Source organism: Nematolebias whitei, chromosome 1, assembly GCF_014905685.2.
Source record: "Nematolebias whitei isolate Nwh7 chromosome 1, NemWhi1, whole genome shotgun sequence".
In the NCBI taxonomy this organism is placed as follows: domain Eukaryota; kingdom Metazoa; phylum Chordata; class Actinopteri; order Cyprinodontiformes; family Rivulidae; genus Nematolebias; species Nematolebias whitei.
In genome coordinates this window covers 69563477-69571760 of record NC_056498.1, presented here as the reverse complement: position 1 = coordinate 69571760, position 8284 = coordinate 69563477, and positions in this window count along the sequence as shown.

Here is an 8284-nt window from a genome sequence, read left to right as displayed (position 1 = left end):
GCTCTTCCGATCTATGGATGGATGGATGGATGGATGGATGGATGGATGGATGGATGGATGGATGGGTGGGTGGGTGGGTGGGTGGGTGGACACCCAGGTGAAATGAAGCTGTTTTTACCATTAAATAAACACATAATAAACATGATGGGTCAGCAGTGATACATAATAAATGCAACTTATACACTGGAAAATACGGTAGTTTTTGAGTTTTACTTGGAGACAAACCCGAGTCAGGTTTGAATCCGATGTTCACAAATCCAAACCAGCAGTCCGAAATCTGCATGTGTGGTTTGGCCAAAGTTTAAAACTAGGGGCGCACCGATTGCAGTTTTCTGGCCGATCACTGATCACCGATTTCTAAAAAGTCTGACCTGCCAATTCTGATTTTGGCTGATACCGATTTTTATTTTATAAGCAACACTTTCAGGTGTTATAAAGTCACAATGCACCTTCAATTTTTCAATCTTATCTTATTGAAAATCATACCCTTGAACAATATCCTAGAAACAATACAAACTTGTTTTAACTGACCATGAGGTAGTGCTCTGAAATATAAATGAAGTTCAGACAATTGTTGTTAAAACTAAAAAAAATGGGTAAAATCAGTTTCTCATGAAGGTATCAACCGATTTCCGATTTCTTAAAATTAATGAAATCAGGGCCGATAAATCGGTGCACCCCTATTTAAAACGGTAACACATCAAACCGAAGCTCCCAAAACTTTAACAACAGGTGAAAACAGAACACTAACAAACGTCAGGAGATCTGAGTTTGTTGCTCCTGGGTTGTTTTACTGCACGGCCTTCAGTCTGAAGCTCTTAGCTGCTGCTGCTGATCTTCTTGTATTAAATCCACAATGTGCAGCTTCGCCAACCAGTGCTGCTTTATTTGTTGTTAGGTTGCAGCACTGAAACTATTATAGTAATCTGTTGGGGCACATCATCTCCAGACTCCTTAAACAGTGTTTGTGTTTTACTCGTCTTCCTCCTTTAGGATCTGTTCCACTCACATAAAATAACTCTCATGTGTCTAAAGCTTCACATTTTCTCACTACAGCTTCAAACCTCCTTTATTCGTTTTTTCTTCTACAAAACTTGGACTCTCAGGGACGATTAGTATCGTTGACTGATTGACAGATGTGCACTGATTTCATGTCTTCAAACTGCTGTGATTTTTGTTTCTTTGTGGCCAGACTAAAATCTGTTAATGTGATTTACAATAAAGATCAGGAATGTGTTTGTGTCCAAAATGTGGTGATTTTCACCTCTGCAGACCAAATCGAAGCTCAGCAAACCTTTGAAAAGGTTTCTCTGGCGTTACGTCCAACTTGCAAACCTTTAGGAGAACCGGTAATTAGCCTGCTTTTTTTATTTTTTGGTTAAGTAGATTTTTCCTCATGTAGTAGTAAAGTGATCTGAGAGCTGTTGGATGGGCTGGTTTGCTCTTATGTTCATCTCATTGTGATGATGGAGCTCTCACTGCTGCCACAGTGTGGTTGAAAAGAAACTCAAACGATTCCAGGATTGCGCATCTAATCCTCTGTTTCAACAACAGGAGTTATTTTAGACTGTTTTAGAAGCTCCAGTCCTGCCACTGTCCAACTGATGCTGTTTCTTGCTTGAATTAAAGTTTTATAGCTTTTTGCTTTCATCTCAGTTTAAAAAATTAAATAATTATTCAATGAAAATGTTCAAAGATAGCACTTCAGCTGTCTTTGCACCTCATACTTCTTTCAACTTTTCCCTCTTCAGGTGTCTCCACAGCGAGCCATCGTCCTCCATCTCACTCTGTCCTCTGCATCCTCTGTCCTCACTCCAACGACCTCCATGTCATATGCTTTTTCTAAATCCACAAAGACACAATGGAGTTCTTTCTGACCTTCTCTGTACGTCTCCATCAGCATTGTCAAAGCAATGATGATATCTGTGGTTTCTTTCTTGGCATGAAGTCATACTGCTGCTCACAAATAGTCACATCCATGATCTCTCCCTTGATATGGGGCTGATGTGTCTGAGAGGTCAGAGCGATCGTCCTCCAGTGGAAGAGTTGGGGGTTCGATTCCACCAGCAGTTACATATTGAAGTGTCCCTGGGCAAGACACTGAACCCCTCATTGCCTCCGATGTGTGTCCCATCGGTGTATGAATGTGATAAAGTACTGATTAATCTCTACAGATTCAGAATAGCTTTGTAGAGCTCTAGTAGAGTGATGTATGAATGTGTGTGTGGATGAATAAATGATGGCACAAATTGTGTTGTAAAGCACTTTGAGTATCTTGATTAGATATAAAGGTGCTATATAAGTACAGTCCATTTACCATTTACCTCTTGTCTAAGTCTAGCTTCCACAACTCTCTCCCAGATCTTCATCTTATGACTCATCAACTTAATTCACCTGTAGTTGATACAACTCTCTACATCACCCTTGTTCATGTAAATGAGCACCAGCACACTTCTTCTCCATTTCTCAGACATTTTCTCACCCTCATATATGCCATTGAATATTTGAGTCAAAAACCTCACTGCCATCTCTTCAAGACATTTCCAAACCTTCACTGGTATGTCATCAGGTCCTACTGCCTTCCCCTTCTTCATTCTTTTCAGAGCTTTCAGGACTTCACCCTCACTAATCTTTCCCACTTCCTGGTCCACATTTTCTATGACTTTTACTCTTCTTTCTCTTTCATTCTCTTCATTCATAGTGCCTCAAAGTACTCCTTCCATCTTCCCGTCACACTCTCCTCACTTGTTAGAACATTACCATTCCTATCTTTAATAAGCCTAACCTGCTGCACATCCTATCCAGCCTGATCCCTCTGTCTTGCCAGTTGGTACAAGTCCTTCTCACCCTCTTTAGTGTCCAGCATCCCATACAACTCATCATATGCCTTCTGCTTTACCTTTGCTACCTCCCTCTTTGCTCTACATTGCATCTCCTTATATTCCTGCCTCCTCTCTTCAGTCCTTTCACTGTCATATTTCTTCTTGGCTACTCTTTCTTTGAACAGCATCCTGCATTTCACTGTTCCACCACCAGGTTTCCTTATCATCCATTCTCTGTCCAGATGACACACCAAGTACCTTCCTATCTGTCTCTCTAATTACTGTTGCTGTAGTAGCCCAGTCATTTGGAAGTTTTTTATTTTTTTATTTTTTTTTTAACCACCCAGAGCTTTTAACAGCTTCTCTCTGAATTTCTCACAACATTCTTCTGTTCTTCATCTTCCACCATTTGGTTGTCTTCTCTGATTTTAATCTTTTTCTTTTCTTCACAACAACAGTCATTCTACACACAACCATCTGATGCTGTCTGGCTACGCTCTCCCCTGCCACAACCTTGCAGTCTCCAATCTCCCTCAGGTTTCCTCTTTTACACAGAATGTAGTCGACCTGCGTACTCCTGCCTCCTCTCTTATAGGTCACTCTATGTTCCTCCCTCTTTTGGAAATAAGTGTTGACTACAGTCATTTCCATTCTCTTGGCAAAATCCACCACCATCTGTCCTTCATGTTTTTTTTCCTTGACATCAAAACTACCCATCACTTCTTCATCCTCTCTGTTTCCTTCACTAACATGTCCATTCAGGTCTGCTCCTATCACCACTCTCTCCTCCCTGGAAATACTTTCTATCACTTCATCCAGATCCTTCCAAAATGTATCTTTCTCCTCCACATCACATCCAACCTGTGGAGCAAAACCACTGAAAACATTTAGCATCAGACCTTCTACTTCTACCTTCAGCCACATCACCCTATCTGACACTCTCTTCACCTCTACTACATTCTTTATAAACTCCTCCTTTAGGACCACCTCTACTCAATTTCTCCTTTTATCCACACCATGGTAAAACAGTTTGAACCCTGCTCCAATGCTGTGAGCCTTGCTGCCCATCCACTTGGTCTCTTGAACACATAAAACATCTACCTTCCTTCTCTGCATCATGTCAGCCAGCTCTCTACCTGTGCCTGTCATTGTCCCCACATTTAGAGTTGCAAGCCTCAGTCCTACAGTCTTCACTTTCCTCTTTTCCCTCTGTCTCCTGACATGTTTCCCTCCTCGTGGTCTTTAACTAACAGTAGCACAATTTCCACCGGCACCCTGTTTGCCAACAGCAACGTTGGTGGTCCTTGTTAGCCTGGGCATCGACTGATTCGGTATCATGTTCCTTAGATAAACTTGCATATTAGTTTTGGCAAAAGTGTTTTACATCAGATGTCCTTCTTGATACAACCCTCAGAACCAGAGACACACTGGCCTATACTATACTATACCATACCACTTTATTTATGAAGCACTTAAAACAGCTACAAAGCCAACCAAAGTGCTGTACAGACAAAACAACAGGTAACACACAAAGCAAAATACAATATGAGGTAAATCAGAATATAGACAAAAAACGATGCAGATAATGACAACAAACCAGTGTAGAGCATACAGGATCAAAAACACAGATCATCTGTGCCTGTGCTGCATAGTGGCTGGTTTCTTTAAACCTCATACCAATTTAAAAAATCTTGAGGATTTTGCACATATTTTTCAAAAACATCAAGTTTTTGTTGGAAGTTGTTTAATTAAAAAAAAAAAAAAAAAGAAAATATGAGTTTCACATTGTAGGTTTTTTATTATTTCAGAAATTACCAAAAAGGATACAGCAACAGCATCTGAACATATCAACATTTATTTTGATGAAGCATCGGTGGCTTTAGTGTTCACTTTATTTGCATAAAAATTAAAATACACAACAAATGTTTCATGGGTTTTTATGTGTAGTGTTTTTTTTAATCACACATGAGGTAAAAGAAAAAGTCCAAAAATAAAACTCAGATTATCCGGCTACAGTGTCATCAAAGACTGTTATCAGACTGATGTGGAGCGACATTTGCAATCTGTTTTTTTTAGGCTTCATTTTGTGGCATCTACTTGAATATAAACAAAGATTGGCTCACCCCAAATTTCTTCATTTTTCTTCATGTTTGGCTAAATTGTACTTTCTGTCTGATATTTACTAAGATTTTGTTTGGCTGCTCTCTTCTTCAGGGGTCACCACAGCATGCGAACTCACATGAAAGACTTGGCAATTGTTTTATACCAAATGCCCTTCCTGATAGGCTCGAACCTGCAACCCCAGGATTACAAGACCACGGCACTGACCACCAAACTACCACAGCCCCATTCTGTCGGATATTTACTGATTTTTTTTAATCAACATTTATAGATGATACAGAGCAGTTTGTTCGCTTGTTGTTCGGTGTATTGTTTTGTACAATTAGTGCTTAACGTATTCTTAGTTTAGCATATTTCTTAGTTCATATCTTACTGTTTTTCTTTACAGTTTATACTTTTGTTGGATGTAACTGGGACCCTGTGTACATATTTCCGTTCCACCACATGTACTACATGTGGTGCGAATGACAAATAAAGAAACTTTGACATTTAAGGTCAAATCTGTACAAAAGGAAACAAATCTGGACTTTAAAGATAATTATTGCAAAGTCATGAAAACTGGTGACAGAACTCATCAGTTAAGCAACTAAATCCATACAATGGCTTTTCCATATCCATGGCTAATGGATTATTAAATTAAGAAATTAAAATCTGTAATCGACTACCAACTACCGTGTATTTACAGAAACAGCTGAAAACAGCTGCAGTGACTAAAGAGAGATCATTTGTGGTGAAATCCATTGAAGAGATATTTGGGATGAGGAAGGCAGATCATTTTCATGTATTAGTACTTATTACACTCAGCTTGGTACAGGATAGTATTCAAATAAAAACATAGAGATTGAAACAACTTACTAAGTTTTGTAAAAATTTGTGTTTGTCCTTCTCCACCTTTCTTATTTCTTTGTTTTATTTCACATTTACCAGAAGATTCACTCTTAAATTTCCACCTAAAAGTTTTTTCAGAATATGCGCTTGTCTGATTCCTTTTATACAGTATTTGTTTACCCACACAAGCTGCATCCAGCCTCATGGGTCAAACAGGTGACGGAAGCTTCCTTGTAGTTTTTGGCAGATCTGCATTTCAGAAGTTTAGATCTGTATTGAAAAATGTCTGGATTAAACTCTTTCAAACTCCACCATTCAATAGTTCAGGATGAACTTTTCTGTTGGATTTTATATGTTGCAACGAGTTCCTTTAAGTTTTTCTTTAATCCATATAGTCAAAGTTCCTCTGAAAGCCAGAAATACTCTTTTTTATTTTTTTTTTTTTTTTTTTTTTAATGCTTCACTTTTGCCATCATCACATTCAAATCTTTTTGTGACTGAATGCACAAAAACTTGAAGTCCATTCATTGTTTGGGGTTTGAATAGGCCTAAAAATCACTCCTGGGGTTTTTCCTTTATGAGATATCATACCATACCATATCATACCATACCATATCATACCATATCATACCATACCACATTTTGTGAGGTGAGACTCATCCTCAGCACATATCTGGTGTGTGTATGGTCACATTAAGTGAGATTCATGTCTGAAACACCATCATTTGTCAACACAAGATGATCTTAGTTTAAATCTTTGGCACTAAAGGCAGCAAGTGATGCATAGATTGTTGTATATTGGTTTGTCAGCACACGTATAATATGCTGTATGTGGTCATCTTGATTAATTTTATTTAATTCTTGGAATTTATCTGAAGACACCTGCTTTGTGTTTCAAAGTATATGACCATCAGTGTGGATAAATGTGGGCAAATGTCTTTGCCGTCTCTCATTTAAAATTTAAGCCAAAATGTTTGTCTCTGAAAATGACAGCATTAAAAAAAACCTGAGTCTGCTGACTAACGAGGGAGGTCACCTTTAATATACAAATGTTTCATCTGCACACCCTCCAACTTGTTAATTAGCTCTCACCCTGTCAAACACGACACGTAACTAATTTAATTAAAATGGTTTTAAAAATGCATATTTTAACATAACTAGAAAGGTAAGCGTATGCAGATCAACAGTTGCTTTTTTTTTCTTTAATCAGGAAATGTCCCATTGGGTTTAGAGCTGTCATATCTAACCTGGGCCCAAAGCTGGGCCAGGCCGGGCCGAGCCATAATAATGTGCTGGATGGGCGGGTTGGGTCGGTATCTGGCTTTTGACTGCATCAGCGGACGCGCGCGGCTGACGATCCAATTATATGGCAATATGACTTACCATACATCGCCAGCCTCACACGACCATTTTCCCGTGCGCTGACTGGCCTTGAAAGAAGTTAAAAAAGTTCAGTTAAGCTTCAGATGGGACTGCCAGTACTGCCAGGAAGGGATCCATCGCCCATATGGATGTGCATCCGCTGCACTCAGCGGATGAACTCAGCCACTGGCCCAAACAGGTGAGATCTAAAGCAGACATGTCAGAGCAGGGTCCATGCCTGAAGCAGCCATGAAAGGACAAACACCCCCCCAGCTCCCATCTTCTGCTCCTTTTATTCAGCCGCACGCATCTGCCGACCGATAATAACTTTATAAATCAAAGCTTAATTAAAAATTTGTCGGGTCGGGCGGGGTTTGGAAATGATGGCTACGGGCTGGTGCTGTGTTGGGTCGGATATTTTGAGCCCAAATGCAACGGTAATTGGGTTACATGGAGGGACAGGATTTAAAAATTGTATTGCAACCAGTCACAGGGGGCTCTTACTCTTTGTGGCTTCAACTTCCAGTTTTGGGTCCTTTCTTTAGCTATAATATAACTCATTAAGGCCGTCATGTTGTAATGTCAAATGCATCGTCATAAAGATGGATGTGTTTTATTCTATGTTTCTGTGTGATTATTAATATGTCATGAGGGTAACAGAGCATCTATGAGACGCTCCATCGCCATGCTTCGTACCTCACCCTGGCAGAACTCTCCTCTATGCAGCTACAGGTTAGACGATCACACCTGCACTGTTTCCATGGTCTCCTGAGTTCAAGTTCTCACAGAGCAAGCTGCACGTGGGTCCCACCTTCAGATACAGTGCCAGCACAATGACAAGCCTCCTCAACACTGACCTTTTGTAAATGCTCAATGGTGGACCTTTCACCCCATCACATGTGCTATTAAAACAGCTGAATAGTCACCAGGACTCTGAAATGATCACCCAGGGCTGTCATCCAGTGTGAAGGACTAAAAATTGATACATACGACCTTTAACCTGTACTTTAACACCAGCATGTTCTGGGCTTCAGGTTCTGTTTATTCCCTGCATTCCCCATGTTGCATTTTTTTGTTACATTATTCCAGATTACAAGTTTGTGTTCAGGTCTCACAGTTTACATTCAACAGTAGTGTGTGTGTGTGTGTGG